Genomic DNA, 17716 nt, shown 5'->3' on the forward strand with positions numbered 1-17716 from the left:
GAAATTCAAACTTAACTGCAGTCCTACATTTTTTTTTGGAAGCTGTAAATGGAGAGCTGCTATCAAATATTTTGTTGATGTCTCTGTCACTTTCACCAGTTTATTCCTGATGGTCTTGATAAATGATGTGTTCATTTTATCTCCTCAAGGAATATCATCCTATGAGGATCTTATAGCCTCACATAACATATCCAGTCAGCAGGCCAACCCACCTGAGCTTTTTGATAGCATCTTTACTATCTGTCAGGACACCCCAGACACTTATTTATACTTTGCTTAACTTTGGCTATTACTTTCTTCAGGTTTCTAAGAGCCACCCTAGCGTAAAGTTTGCCCCATTCCTTGAGGTCCTTGCCAAACTATCATTTTCTATTCCAACAAAACACCTCATGCCAACTAATTCTTATTCAATTTTATGTTCCAGTCCCATTGAACCCTCAATTAGAATCTCAGTGATATCCATGGCTTATAATGGGGTATGCTGGCTAGATTTTGCAGTTCCTTTGGGATATAATTACTTTATACTCTTATCAGGTTCAACATGTCCCCAGCCAGCTTAGATTATATAAACCTTGTTTTAGGCCTTGTAATTAGGAAATTAGCTCCTGAGAGAGTCACCTGATACTTTGTAGAAAAAAGGCCTTGAGTGTCTTCCTGCATGGGGGAGACACTTCTCCTTCTCCTCCTCCTCCTCCTCATCTTCCTCCTCCTTCTTCTTCTTCATTTTATAATATCCAATTTGACAAATGTGAGGTGAAATGGTTTTGATTTGCATTTTCCTCGTGATTAGTCATGTTGAGCATTTTTTTATATGCTTGTTGACTATCTGTGTGTCTTTGGAAAAATGCCTATTCAAGTCTTCTGCTCATTTTTAAGTCAGGCTATTTGATTTTTTGACATTAAGTTGTGTAAATTATGTATTTTGCATTAACCCTTTATTGGTTGTATCATTTGCAAATATCTTCTCCTGTTCCATGGCTTGCTTTTTGTTTTATTGATGGTTTTCTTTGCTTTGCAAAAGCTTTTTAGTTTGATGTAATCCCATTTGTTTATTTTCCTGGCCTGAGGAGACTGGTCCAAAATAATATTGCTAAGACTGATGACAAAGGGCTTTCCTCTATGTTTTCTTCCAAGAATTTAAAAATTTAATCTATTTTAATTTATTGTTGTATATGATATAATGTAGTGCTTGAATTTAATTCTTGTGCATGTAGTGGTCCAGTTTTCCCAACACCATCAATTTAAAGAGATTATCTTTTCCACAATTAATATTCTTTCCTCATTTTCCATAAATTAATTGACCATATAGTCATGAATTTACTTCTGAGCTATTTCATTGATCTCTGTATCTATTTTCATCCCAGTATCATACTGTTTTGATTGTTATAGCTTTTCAGTATAGTTTGTAACCAGAGTATGGTACCTCCTGCTTTGTTCTTTCTCAAAATTGCTTTGGCTATTCAGGGTCTTCTGTGGCTCCATATGTATTTTAAGATTTTTTGTTCTAGTTCTTTGAAAACTGCCATTGGTATTTTGATATGGATTCCATTTAATCTGTAGATTGTTTTGGGTAGTATGGACATTTTAACACTAATTCTTCCAACCCATGTGCATGAAATATCTTTCTATTTGTTTATGTCATTTTCAATTTTTTTCATCAGTTTCTTATAGTTTTCAAAGTATAGGTCTTTCACCTTCTTGGTTAAGTTTATTCCTAGGTATTTATTCTTTTTGATGCTATTGTAAATGGGGTTGCTTTCTTAATGTCTCTTTCTGATAACTTTTTACTAACATATAGAAGCACAACTGATTTCCTTTTTAAAAAAATATTTTATTAATTAATTAATATTTTATTATTTATATTAATAATATTTATTATTTATATTATTAATATTTTATTAATTTATTTGAGAGAGAAAGAGCATGAGCATGGGGAGGGACAGAGAGAGGGGAAAAAGGAGACTCCTCGCTGAGCAAGATCTCATGGGATCTCTGGGATTATAACCTGAGCTGCAGAAAGACACGTAATCAATGACTAAGCCACCCAGACACCCCAAAGCACAACTAATTTCTGTATGTTAGTTTTTTATTCCGTTAGTTTACTGAATTCATTTATTCTTATAGTGTTTTGATGTAGTTTTTAGCGTTTTCTATATATAGTATCATGTCATCAGCAAATAGTGACAATTTTACTTCTTTCCAATTTGGATAAATTTTATCTTTTGTTTTCCTTTCTTAACTGCTATCACTAGGAATTCCAATAATATGTTGAATAAAAGTGGTAAGAATGGGCATTCCTATCTTGTTCCAGATATTAGAGAGTTTTCAGGTCTTCACCATTGAGTGTGATATTAGCTGGGGTTTTGTGATATATGGACTTTATTATGTTGAGATATATTCCTCTATACCTATTTTTTTGAGAGTTTTAATCATGAGTGAATGTTGAATTTTGTCAAATGGTTTTTCTGAATCTATTGAGATAATCATTTTTATTGTTTTTTTTTAATTTTGTGTACCATGTTGATTGACTTGTGGATTAATGCTGAAATGAATGCCATCATCCTGATGATTGATCCTTTTAATGTATTGTTGGATTATGTTTGCTAATATTTTGTTGAGACTTTGGTATCTATGTTCATCAGGGATATCGGCTTACAATTGTGTGTGTTGTGTTTGGTTTTAGTATCAGGGTAATACTGTCCTCATAAAATGAGCTTGGAAGCCTTCCTTCCACTTCAAATTTCTGAAAAATAATTTCAGAAAGGTGCTAACTCTTATTTAAATGTTTGGTATAATTTACATGTAAAGCTGGCTAGTCTTGAGATTTTGTGTTTTGAGAGTTTTTAAATTACTGCTTCAATTTTAGAAATCCAATAATGTAATCAGTCTTTTTAGATTTTCTATTTCCACAGTTTTTCTCCTTTTAATCTGTCTTTCAGCTAATTTGAGTGACTGTTGCTTCTTTACCAATTATAGGTTTATCCTTTCACTAATTTGCCTTCCCTATTTATTGCATTTATGTCATTTATTTTTATTTATATCTTTTGTTTACTATTTATTATAAATTTATATATTTATTACTAAAATAATATTTATTATTTATTTTATTTATATTTACTAAAATATACAATAATAAAATTACCCCTACTTCTTTTTTTTTTAAAGATTTTATTTATTTATTAATGAGAGACACAGAGAGAGAGAGAGGCAGAGACAAAGGAAGACGGAGAAGCAGGCTCTGTGCAGGGAGCTTGATGCAAGACTCAATCCCAGAACCCAGGGATCACACTCGGAGCTGAAGGCAGATGCTCAACTGCTGAGCCATCCAGGTGCCCTTGTCCCTACTTCTTGACAACATCCATTAAAGAGTTAAGCCACACTTACGTCTTCCCTTATATGACCTAACAAAAATATAGATCCTATAATAAATTCTCTCTAATACCATATAATTAAGATATTCCAGTTTCCTGTGATATGGTTTTTCTTTTACTGGAATGCATAATAACCCATATTTCAACTACTGATGTGTTCCTCATGACTTTTGACAATAAGATATTGACAAGTGGGAGAAGATAGGAGCAGTCTGAGAAAGCTTTTGGTCCACAATCCTTGTGAGAGGAGAGGGTAAGGGAAGGAGGATTGGCTAGCAAAAGACTAGGAATCCAGTGCAGTTATGAGGAAATCTGATTTAGGCAAATGGCATAATTAGAGAAGTTTCTAATTTTGATATTCCAGAGGGATTTATTAATCAGAATTACAGTAGAGTATTAAAATGTATAACTGGTATTCATAAGAGAATGGGGATAAAGTTTTTAAAGAAAAAAATAAAGAGAAAAGGAATATTTGGTATGAACTTACTTCAAGATTATAGCTGAAACTATGTGAGGTTAAGTAAGATACTCAGTATAGAAAGAACAAGTCACACAAAGATTAGAGACAAGCATGGAAAAATAGTAAAGGTAAAGATGAAGCAAGAGGAAGAGGTATTAAGAGAAATCAAAAAGGAGACCAAAAAGTTGGGAGAACAAGAGCTGATACAGAATCCTACAATGATTGTGAAAATATATAGATGAGGTAAAGGAAAAAACTGTCAAATTCTTGAGAAAATCAAGGACAAAAATTGATTTACTGACTAGAGAACCATTGGTATTCACTAAGTAATGTCAACATGGAGATCAAAGAAAGGATGATATATTCTAGGGAGAGAAAGTGTCTTCTGAAGTTCAGTTAGAGTCCACTTGGATTAGTAACTAGAGATTCCTGGCTTCTCTCCAGGGAGGCTAAATTGTAATTAATAGTGAGTAAGTTTGTGGAACGGTAGGTGAGTCCTATAAATTAAAGTGTGAGAGCCACTGGAAATATCCATTTTCTAAAGAAAATTAGTAGTAAATAACAAACTACAGATAGAATAGGCATATAAACAACAAAATGTTTAATAAAGTTAATGAATAAGAGAACATTAGGAGAAAGAGGGATAATGCCCCTCTATGAAGAGAAACATGAAATAGAAAAATCTGATAAATAACCAATTAGGAACTCCAATGGCAGCAGAGTAGGGAATGAAGAATATATATTTATAGGTATTCTTGCCATAGAGATAAACCAACTCCTTTTGAAAGGCAATATAATGGAAAGAACAAGATATGGTGAAGATAAACTTTTCAAAGCCTAGACAGTTGAGATAACACTTGCTATTTCTTCTCAACAAAGTCACCAGTATATTACTGCCTAAAATGAAAGAAGTACTAAATATTTCTAACTTTTGGTAGTTTTTCATTAGGCTGGGTAGGTAAGTGTATTAAGAAATTAGAAGCTCTGAAAACTCCCAATGAAAAGCATGCTCGTATGTGGTCTGTATGGAAAGCATACCAGACTTGTGATTATATCTCATATAAGAGAAACATGTGACAAGGACAAATCGATCTGCAGAAGGGCTCCTACTTGAATGTATATTTCGCTTTCAAGTCTTTTTCTTAGGAGAAAGGAAGAGAGAAAAGCATTTGGGAGCCAATATTAGGCATGTGTCACTTCAATATGCATGTCTCTATACAAAGAGTGATATTTAAATGTTATAAGATTCATCAATGAAGGCTACAGTTTATCATTTTAATACAGTGAAGAAATATTATTGAATATTATTCTGCTTGTTTTATAGGCTAAAGAACAGTAGTGATTTCTTATAGTGTTAGATTTTGGATAAATGCTTTGGGTGTATGTGTGTGTATGTGTGTTTGTGTATATATTGATACTAATTGATAAATATATTTATATACTATAAATACTGATAAATAGATAGATAGATAGATAGATGATAGATAGATATAAATAAATAAATAAAGCCACATTTTCAAATACAGGAAATCTAGTTGTATATTTAGGCTGATATTTTGGAATACTGGAAACAAGTTTTTCCACCATGTGGTACTCTTGAAAAAATTGAAACAGAAATTTTATAACTAAAGAAAATATTTTCAATGCCTTTGGTCTAGAGAATCTGTGTTATCTAATAAAGTCACTGTTTACTGGAATAAACATGATTCTGAAATAAATGGTGACAGGAAAGATGACAATTGCCACAGTTACTTTAGAAATAGTGTATGAAGATATGATGAGAATAGGGATAACAACCTAAATTATAGTATTGTTCCTGAAGGTGTATACATTGGGGTTTTCAAAAATGGTGTACAATGAATACACACAAATCTACTTTGTTTGATTCTGTTTTTTAATATAAATAATGTTGGTTTTATGGAAGAAAATAATTTGATTTACTTGACATATGCAGTTTTAAAATGACGAATTAATATTTATTTTATATTATCTTTTATTCATTTTAAAATCTTTAGGTGATTATTTTATTAGAAAATATAAAATCTAATTTAAAAAACTCTTTGCTTGTGTTTAAAACATATTTCAAAAAAATTTCCACTGAGGAAGAACTTTAAAAATATTCTACAAAATCATACTCAACATGCTTGGAAATGAGATGTTCAAAGAAATAGTAAAGGCTGTATTTGGATATTACTTGGCTTAAATCTTCATTTTTTCCTGTTTTATAGCAATGGAATCATATACAACATTTATTACAATCAAAACGATCAGTCTTGACCTTCCAAAATGTCATTTTTATTCTAAAAAGTCCAAAACAGAAAAATCAGAGCACATTTTCCAGGAAAAACACCTAATTTATGAACCACTGGACAGATACAATCAAAAATAGTTTTTAATATAATTATATTAATACTGAAAAGGACAAGAATATGCTTTATTTCAAAAGGAAAAGCTCATTTTATGACAGAAGGAAATGTGAAACCCAGCTTACAAACTTAAAAGAGAACTTTGAAAATGGCAAATGTTCAGAGTTCAAGATTTTTCTATTATTGAAATATTTTTCATATTTTATCTTCATTCTAGGATAAAATAAGTATTAATTGCTTAATGACAGGATATATAAGATGAACTGTGACCTAAAACTTACTGTACATTGCTTTGTGAGAAAAAATTTTATCTACCAAAATAATAATTGCCCTCATTGTGTATTTAAAAGTGTTTTTTTTTAAGTATATTCCTTGTGAACCTCATTCTTTAATGTGATAAAACTATAGTTTCTAAATAGAGATAGCTGTAAATGCTGAAATTATTCAGAATAACCCAACTTAGAAAATTCTGATTGTGGAATTACCATTTATATATTATTATATCAACATTTCTCACTTTCTCATATAGAGACTAATACTGACCATACTTCTAGGATTCCATTCTGGTCATTGAAGATATATAAATTAAAAAAAAATCATAGCAAAGAAGTGGAGATAGTTGAAATACTTATGATTATGGATACATACAAAGTATGAGTACTTAAAGAATTTTAATGGTATATTCGATTTTAAAATATGCCTAAAATGTAAAATAAAATTTCATAGCTCCATAGTTGCTTGTCTAGTGAAGGTTTTAAAAGAGGTTTTGAATTCCTAAATGTTGTCCGAAAACACTTAGTATTTTGTAATGTGATTACTGAAGTTATTTAAATGGTGTCTTTTTTCCCATGAATACTCTTCTTTTCTCTGTTATTCCTGAAAATATTTCTTCTGTTGGTTTGAATAACTCCTTCCATTTATTTTCCACAGTTTGGCAGTGTTTCCAAGGATATCTGGGCAGAAATTTCAGTTCTGTTGTCTGGAAACTTTCCAGGATACAATATGTTTTTTTTTTTTCTTTTTAATTTTTAATTGAATATCAAAGATGTTTCTGCTTATATATTCACCTAAGTGGTATAACTGTCAAATAGCAAGGAATTTAAAATGAAGCTTTTAAAAGTACCAAATACTTGTCTAGTTTCATGACAAATTTATATACAAAGATTTCTGTGCTAAGAGAAAAATAGAGGGATGAAGGTAAGCCCTGTATAAATGATGAAAAACTTTTATTACTAAAATCTCAAACGTGAAAATGATGCTTATATAGAAAAATCAGTCTTTAAATAATATGGTTTACAATTCTGGTTCTAAAAGATTTTATTGGGGCACCTGGGTAGCTCAGTAGGTTAAGTGTTTGCCTTCAGCTCAGGTCATCATCCCAGGGTCCCAGAATTGAGCCCCATGTCTGGCTCCCTGCTCAGCAGTGAGCCTGCTTCTCCTTCTTCTGTGCCCCTGCCCCCTGCTTGTGCTTTTTCTCTCGCCTTCTCTGTTAAATAAATAAAATTTTAAAAATAAATAAAAGGCTTTTTTTAAAAGATTTTTTTTTTAAATTCATATGGAAGACACACAGAGAGAGGCAGAAACATAGGCAGAGGGAGAAGCAGACTCCATGCAAGGATACCAGTGTGGGACTCAATCCTGGAACTCTGGGATCACACCCTGAGCTGAAAACAGATGCTTAACGCTCAACTGCTGAGCCACCCAGGTGTCCCTAAATAAAAAGTTTTATTGGCAATAACCCAATCATAGTTTTGAGGGAAATGTGAAAGATCAATAACTTTAAAGTTGTAGATTATAGACAATTAATAGATTATCTAACAGGATTTCCCTTTTTGTTTCTCTATAGCTTCATGTACATTAAGTACAACTTTGTTATAAATATTGAATAGCTTATTTGCTTAAATAAATTATTATATAATAATGGATTATATTATTCTCATATTTATATAAAACTCAGTAGTTTGGCTATTACCATGTAATTTGATATTAAATACTTGTCATTCATGGATTTTTTAATAAAAACTTTTAAGAAGCTACTTGCTGTAAATGTCCTACAAATTAAAAGAATGAACATATACAAAATAAACCATGTTGTATTTTTTAACACTTTTACTAATTAAAAAAATGACTCAATGTAAAATAAGTAGTTTGTCCAGAGCATTGAATCCAGAGTTTCTTCTTGACAACATGAAACATACATAATTACTATTTCTAGCTATAATAAGTAGCTGACTACATAATAAGATAAAATTACATGAACAGTTTCCCACTGGTCTGCATAGGAGTTGAAATTGGCTTGTTCAAAATACATTTATGAACTCTTAACTATTATCAAAAAATCTAAGGAAAAATGGATGCAAAGATGATCAGAATAAAAGAGTTTCTATCCACACTATCCTTACAGACTAACTGCCTAAGGTAGAGACCTCTTTGGTCCTTTTAAAGCATACAATACATTTAGTCAATACATATAGCATTATATTAACAGTGTAGCGTGGAATCATCTCTGTATTCTTTTGAAAAATATTAACTGAGTAGAAATTGATATAAAAATAATGTTTAATCACTCTAGTAGTGATTATAGTAACTTAAATAACATTTCAAGTATAAACACAGAATATGTTAAATTTATTATTTTGCATGTTAAAATTTAAAAATTTGTTCTTGCTCAAATACTGCAAGAATGGTGTGTTGGAGCAAGTTTCTTAGCTCAATATTGAACTTGACCACTAGCTTCTATGGAGGAATCAAATGCTTCAACATGATTCATGAATTTGGCATTTATCTCAAGCATTGTACTGTGTCTAACATGTATTTTTAAAATGCTTTAATTGAGATAAAGACACATAACATACAACTTGCCATCTTGACCACTTCTGAGTATATAGTTCAGCAAAGTTATGTATATCTACAATGTTGCACAATTTCTAAAAATTTTTCATATTGCAAAACTAAAACTCTATCCATTAAACAATGGTTTTCTCTTTCCACCTACCACCATCTCTAATAACCCTCATTTTACTTTCTGTTTCTATGAATTTGACTACACCAGATACCTAATAGCAGTGGAATCATCATCTTTTTGTGATAGGGTTACTTCACCTAGCATAATGTCCTTATAGTTAATCCAGGTTTTAGCGTCAGGATACTCTTCCTTTTTAAGACTGAATACTATTCCCCCATATGTATGCCACATTTTGTTTATCCATTCATCTGGATAGTTGACAGATTGCTTTTACCTCTCGTGTATTGTGAATAATGCTGCTGTGAATACGGGTGTGCGAATATCTCTCCAAGGCCTTACTTTCAATTCTTTAGAATATATACTCAGAACTGGAAGTACTGGATTACATATAACATCAAATTTTTAAACAAACATCATAAGAGCTACACAAGAACCTCATTTCTATCATCATCTTCCTTTATTCATCTTTTTTTCAATATCTTGCACATCCCAAGCTTTTCTCCTTCTCCAAACCCTAGAGAGATGTGCTGAAATGTTTTCCTCTTGCTCTTCCTTTCTCTTATATTTGGATTCTCCATTTAAAAGCCATCTTTTCAGAGTCTCTCCTCCTCCCCAGTTTCAAAGATCTCTCTATCATTTTCCTATGATGATGCTCCATCTCATACTAGTCTTTGTTGTAGCCCTTTACTTCTTTGGTTCATTTTTTTACCCAAAATATTTCCTTTTCTAATTTATCTAACGTGCCATGAGACAAGGCACCATATCTGTCTCATTCACTGCTGTGCATTCTTTCTGTTTACAACTGTGTACTGCCTGCTGGCTACCTAATGAATGAAAGAATATGATTAAATGTTAGACTTACACTAACTAATAATTTTGAATTCCAAGGAGAATGATTTCAATTCAATTTTAAGGAGGGATTGCTTTGAGAAAGGAGTTCAATTAAAAGATTGTCATTCCACAGACATTATAAAGTCTTTACAAGTCAAACATGAAATGGGTGGTTTGGATTATTATATTAAAATATCCTTTTTAGGACCAACTTTTTTTCACCATGTTCTTATGATGCTTCTTTTGTACTTTTGGAAGTAAATATAAACAGGTCATTGAGACCCTTTGTTATTCAAACTAGCTATAATTCTATTAATTGTTAGTGTGCACTCAAAGTTTTATAAACCTTAGCTGTTAATTCTGTCAAAAATGAGGCATTTTCTATTAAATAATTTGTGTTTGTCTATTTGGTGTAACATAATGAAAACTTTAATGAATCTTGAATAATACGAAGCTCAGTTTATTAGGCAGTTCTTAGCTCTGAACTCTTTGAGTCTCAATATCCTCCTGTGTAAAAATAAAGCGAAAATAATGGTTTCTCAAAGTTAAGATCATCATTAGGTAGAATAGCCTATGCCAAAGGGCTTCGCACATACACACAATAAGTATGACTTTTGCCTCCTCTTTTTTTTTTTAATCAAACTGTTATGTATTCCTATTTTTAGATATGTAGAAAAATATTCTAACACACATACCTATTAGTTTATTTAAAATCTTATTTTTACAACTGGTTTTCTTTCCAAAGGGATATAATATAACTTGGAAAAAGGACAGTTACCAGTCATTAATGGGATAATGCAAATAAATGCCTCGATGAAAAAATTTTGTTTAAAAAAGAAACATTTGCATGATTGATTTAGAGGAATAATTCCAATATTTTTGTCATTCAAAGAGAACAAATAGAATAAACAAACAAAATGTGGTATGTACATACTATGAAAGGTTATTTAACCTCAAAAGGAAGGAAATGCTGACACATGCTACAACACGAATGAATGTTGAAGACATTATACTAAGTGAAATAAGCCGATCATAAAGGACAAATACTGAATAATTTCACTTACATCTATGAGGTACCTAGAATAATCAAATGCATTTAGACAGAAAAGAGAATGGTAAGTATGAGGGGAGAAAGGGAATGGAGAATTGTTTAACAGGTACAGAGTTTCAGTTTTGCAAAATGAAAATGTTCTGAAGATGGATGCTAGGGTGATGGTTGTATAATAATGTGAACGCACTCAATGCTACTGAACTATGTGTTTAAAAAAGGCTAAAATGGTAAATTTTATATTCCATATATTTTATAGTTTTTAAAATATTAGAGAGAAGATGCAAAAATCTAGTGAACAAAATTGTAAAATAATTAGAAAAAAATCAATAACGAAGCAATAAACTTTCCTTAACTCTAAATATGTAGAGCACAATAAGGCATATCATATATTACTGTTATGTTCAGGTAGTGCCTAGGTTAAGAATGTATGTGTTTAAGAGTACTATGATGATTTTGATGAATAGCTATATTAGGACAAATGTGATAGTAGAAAATCTCCTCAAAAGCATGTCTATAATGTTAATATTATTTTTTTCAAAGATTTTATTTATTTATACCTGAGAGACACAGAGAGAAGCAGAGACATAAACAGAGGAAGAAGCAGGCTCCCCACAGGGAGTCTGATGTGGGACTCGATCCCAGGACCCCGGGATCACAACCTGAGCCAAAGGCAGATGTTCAACCACTGAGACACGCAGGTGTCCCTATAATATTAATGTTAATTAACATTACAAGAGTAGAGATTTGCCTGACATGGCTACAACTTCAACATTAGGGCATATTGCAAAAACTACTCTGAGTTTAGTCTTACAATACTGGTATGATGTACCTTTCCAAATTGGATGTTTTCTGTAGAAAATAAGTGTACATATGCAATACCAGTTTATTAGGGATTATAACCAAGAAATTCTTCAAAAATTGAGTGGTGAGGAAAGAATCAGAAGTTTATACTTAAATTAAAACACATAGGTTTTTTTTCTTCAAATTTCAGTATTTACTGGAAAGAGAAAAAGGGAACCATGTACTCCTTATGCCAACACAGAATTCCTTGGAGATTGTACCTTTTGGCAATTAGAAAAAAGCACAAGAACCAGTTGGGAAGCACCTGCTACTAGAATTTATAGACAATTTGTGCCAAGCCATAGAAACAATGATAGCTACTAGACTGATTTGGTTGAGAATGGAACATTTTACTACAATGATAGGGACTAAAGCTGATTACTTGCAAAGGTCTTGAGTGTGCAATAGGAGCTATGTGATCTCTAAACCATCACTGTTTCAGGATTGGATACAATAATTTTTGATAAAGCAGTACTTTATTGAACAAAACTGTTAAGTGCATTGGAAAACATTCAGCAAGTTTGGATCTTACCCTAATCCTCAATGACACACATGTAGTCTACTAATGTTTCTGAGATTTGTAAATCAGTGCTTGTTAAACTGTTAAATGTTAGTATAAAACTTGTCTTCCATGAATTCTTTTGTTTTCCTTTCCTGCCTAAAACTCACCAATTATAAATTATCCTATAATTCTCCCAATCTTTGATCTTCTTACCTTTAGCATTAGCTCTTCAGCCTGTAGTTCTGCAGTCTTTTATCTCCTTATGTTTAGTTCTTCATTCTCCTGTCAGTCAATCCTGTTCCATCCTTGTGCATATCAGCAGGGCTTCAGCAAGCATGCATGCAAAAATGACGCACACACATACACATGGAGTTCTGTGCAAATTGGCAAGCAAAAAGAAATTAAAGAAGAAGTCAGATTTCTTTAAAATTAAGTAGGAACATAAATGGGAATAGTGAAATTCAGTTTTTATTTCTAAGCCTTTGTTTCTCGTGTGCTATATGATCTTCTGAGCTATTCAAACTACTATATTCTAGTTCTCCTAGTCATGAGAAAAAATCATACCAGGATTGCAAGCTTTTAATGAATATTACCCTAAATTCTCCAAAATGACAAAAATTATAAAAAGTATAATGGCCAATAATGTGTTTATAGCTAAAATTTTTCATATATTAGCTATTTCTTACAAGTCCCTATGCTTTTGATGTCATATCTCAACACTGTTAGATTTCTTGTGTCTATTTTATTAGCCTTGTCAACTCAAACCGAATTTCCACCAATTAATGATAAAGAAGAAAAGATTATATTTCTTGCCCATTGCATTTGTTCCTCCAGTATACTTCCTATAGTATTAAAGAATCAGCAAGCCACTAGAATCCCTTTGCTCTTTTCATGTTTAATTCTTTTCCCAAACCAAATGGTTTTTCCCATCCTCTGGACTTCTTTTACTCCTCTGCAGTAACAGTCTCCATTCCATTGGACAGTGAGTGGTCTGTTGTTTACAAGCCAGATTTATTAAGCCACTAATTTATAGCAAGACACTGCAATGAAATTCCGACTTCTACTCTCTTGATCAGTAAAATAGGTATTCATCCCTCACTTGTGTTTTGCTCTCTTGCTTGGTAACAGGCAGGATTGAAAAGCAAAAGGACTAGGGAAAATAAAAATGATTGCCTGGGATAGGTTACACAGTTTGTGATGATACAGAGACTCCAGCAGTGTGCAATTTGAAATTCACAGTAATGGACATTTCACTTTGTGAGACTATTGTGGAGAGAATATGCTATTATAGAGGAGGAGAGCTAAAAATAATCCATGGTATTGTGTTGGTATCTATGTGGCAATTCTGCTGTTTAAAAGTTCTGCCACTTTGTATGTGCAAACCAATTAGATACAGGAAGCTTTTTGGAAGGTATACAAATTCTAGTGAGTCTCATTTCTTTTTAAGAGGCATAAGAAGGAAAAAAAAAAAGGCATGAGAAGAAGAAAGGCATGAAAAGCCACTTGGAATTTTCATATGTGGGTGACAAGCAGCCCAAAAACTAGCAGAAGATATCAACTTCCAACAACTGTCCTTGTTAAAATGTAATACACATAACTGTGCTAATATAACTGTGCTAATATATTTAGTTTTGTATATAATAACATCTTTTAAGAAAATGATGAAAACAATAGCTAAAGTTCCTTATTCCTGAAAAAAACCCATAAGAATAATTTATGAAAATATGTATCCTCTTAAATATTCAGTTACCTGATAGTTTTTTTTTTAATAATTAAATGTTAGCATTTTAAATGCAAACCCTATTTTCAAAAGGTTTATGACTTGGCTGTAAAAATTAGCACCTAGCTAGAATTTGGCATAGTCAATATGTAGTGGAAAGCAGTGATATTTCAAATGCATTTTTCTTTAATGTATCATGGACTATATTTCAAAGAGATTGGCTAATTTAATTTCAGGACAATTCATTGCCTCCCAAGGTCTCCATCCCAGCTACCCCACATAAGTATACTCTACTCCAAAGAGAGTGTTCTGATACACAAATTTAGGGAACACTGAGAAATCTCAGCAGAGTGCAGAGAATAGAGGTATAACTTAATCTGAAAAGTTGCTGCTTCATGTCCTCAATTGTGTTCTTGTATTGGGAAATGTAGGATTTGGGGGAAGACATTGAAAACCTTTATCAAGTTCCATTTTATAATGTGAACAAAACATTACAATTCATAATTTTCAAGTGAACTAATGTAGATACACCAGTGTAAAATAAGCAGATTAAAATAAAATAATAATAATAAAATAAAATAAAATAAAATAAAATAATAAAATAAAATAGCGATCAATATACTGTTCAATGTCCTGTCCTTCAGTTGAAGAACAGATAATCAGGGCAGACCAGTGGCTCAGCGGTTTAGTGCCGCCTTCAGCCCAGGGCCTGATCCTGGAGACGTGGGATCAAATCCCATGTCAGGCTCCCTGCATAGAGCCTGCTTCTCCCTCTGCCTGTGTCTCTGCTTCTCTCCATGTCTCTCATGAATAAATAAATAAAATTTTAAAATATATATATAATCAAAGGCAGAAAGGGAAAAAGGACTGCCAAAATGGGTGAATATACCACAGTTGTATGATAACAGGAATGTTGGATTGCAAATCAACAGATGTGGATTTGAGAATCTTACTGATTGTGACAGCAAAGCAAATTCTCTTCCTTCTTTAGGACTTGAAGGCTTCTACTGTGAAATAAGGATTTTGGAACCCTTATCCCCACTAAATCCTACCCAGAAAATCAATTATTTAATGCTGAGAAATACCTATTTTTCTTTCATTTTTCTTTATAAATGCTAACTTAAAATCCTTTAGCTTAATGACCAATTAAGAATTTTATATTTATGAAATAAACTCTTAGAAAATAAAAAAAAACCTCCTCTTTGCAGATAAATTATCCTTTAGTTTTCTGTTTTCAGTCATATGAATTATAATAGGTGGAAGTGAATGGTGAGGATTCCATAACACTGAAGGATAATACAGAACATAATAGTAAAAAAATGCTGTTTTTTTTTAAATAAGAGAACAAATGTATAATTAAAATAAAGCTTTTCCTTTGTCCTTCTAACAGATAAAATATTCTGAAAAACTTATTTTCACATAAAATAAATGTGCTGAAGTCATGGAGCACTTGAGAATTTTAAACCCAGGCAGCTGGGCCATTCATGCCTATAATCATTTTTTGGCTGTACCTTTTGGCTAAGCCATAATGTTTTCCAGTTAATAATTATGGATGTTGCTGATATTACTGTTGGGACAATTAGATATGCATATTTAGAATCTTATTTGATTGTCTCAATTGTCTCTTTATTAAGTATACTGTATTTTCTCTAGTAAGAATTTAATACAATTTTCCATATCAGAATACAACATTTGGTCCATTTGTAGAGAAGACCAAGCCTCATAAATTTGTTTTCCTCTCCATCATCTGAGAATTCCCAAATGTCCACCTTTTGCAGATGCAATCACTGGAGCAAAGAGAAAGGTGGAATTTGGCCTTTAGCTGGTTTTGTGTGGTTCTCTCTTTTAGGGCAAGCCATTTCCTATAAAAGGACTTTTTTATTGCTTTGCTAATGTTTATTTTGAGTCTCTCTCCTTTTCTTTCCGTTTATATTCAAATAAGTTGATGGGGAAAAAAACCTTTCTAAAAGCCAAAAAAAGATCAGTAAACATAATATCACAAGGCATAGTTTTATTTTCCATGGGCACTACTGGTTACTGAGTAGCAGATCTGTAGATCTGCTGTTCCAAGTGGTTTCTGCCTTTGCCAAACTGGATAAAAGTACTAGATCTAGATCAAAGGTTATATTTCTTCTTTCTATGCTAGAAGTGGGCCCAAAGGCCAAAATGTAATAAAATAGAAATGTATACCTCATCATCTAAAACCAGAGAAACTGTTAGATTGCAGATGGCAGAAGTTTAAAGAACTATTAAATTGTTGTGCAAACAAATTTGAAAAGAAGTAGATGAATAGCTTTGGTGAACACCCCTCTGCAAATTTGCCATTAACTATCAAATTATATTAATTTTGTGGCAAGTCATGAATATGCTAATGAAGTTACAGGTGAGCGAATATTACATAGGTCCTAAGGGTAAGAGAATGTGGCAAATACGGGTTTGTTGACTAATTCAAAAGCCTGGAAAGTATAACAGCTATGATAATTAATAATAAAATAATATAAACCAAATATTTATTGAATACACTTTTATGAAATGACACCAATTATGATGTTTCTGAGCTCTTATATCAAATATGTATAAGAAATAATTATATAACAATTTTTATGATTTTTTCACAATCATTAATTAGAAATATACAGGTAAGATTTCAGTTCCATGAAATTAAAAAGCTAGAAGCTTTTACATTTGTTCTTATTAGAAAAAAAGCTAGATTACCTGAAAATCAGTAGTTTTTCTTTAACCCATCAGAGAATTGACATTTTAGGGCAAACTTCCAACCCAAAACGAGACAGATCTACCTAGAGAATTATATCTAAGATCTGATTACCTAGAGTAATGTGTGCTGGAATCATAATGAGTAGGACTACTTAAGTAGTAATTTTGAAGAACTGCTGAACTACTATGAGATTGAGAATTCCCAAGGTCACAGTCTTTGGGAGGTCCCACACTTTTGTACGCTTTACCTATTCTCAGGGTGAAGTCTGAGAAAGATGTTCTTATATCTTAGCGGGAAGAGGGGAAAATTAATCCTTGAGAAATAAACCCAGAACATCCTCCATAACAAAGACCTAACACCCAAGAGAAAAAGCTTTCCCAAAGACTTACTTCAAGTTGGTGAAAGTAATTTCCCCCAGTCTAGCCTCTTCTAGCTTTTCTGCCTAAACACAAAGTTTGGAGAAAGAATATAGTCCAAAAAACAAAAAAGATTGTGAACACTAATCAGGAAAGTGAGCAGAGGGCCAGGGTGATGAGGAAGAGCTGTACCACTGAAGAAATACTCATGCAGATCATAGCTCAGAGACTCAAAGACTGACATTTAAACATTAGATTATAAAATGCTCTCCTCTTCCACTCTGCACTATTACATCAACAGGGCCTTGCGTAAAACGGTAAAAATCTCTATTATTAGAGATATAGAATGGGGAAATACATCAATTATCATTAGAACAAATATAACTTATACACCTTACAATCCAGTCTTGGAATAATTGGCTTCTAGAGTTAAGGGATCATTGGTTGTTTTTTCCTTGTCATCAACATCAAGCATTTTCCTTCCTTTAACATGATTAGACAACTTAGACTCTAATCCACTGATACTGAAATTTTCTTT

The sequence above is a fragment of the Canis aureus genome, chromosome 14 (assembly GCF_053574225.1).
Source record: "Canis aureus isolate CA01 chromosome 14, VMU_Caureus_v.1.0, whole genome shotgun sequence".
NCBI lineage: Eukaryota > Metazoa > Chordata > Mammalia > Carnivora > Canidae > Canis > Canis aureus.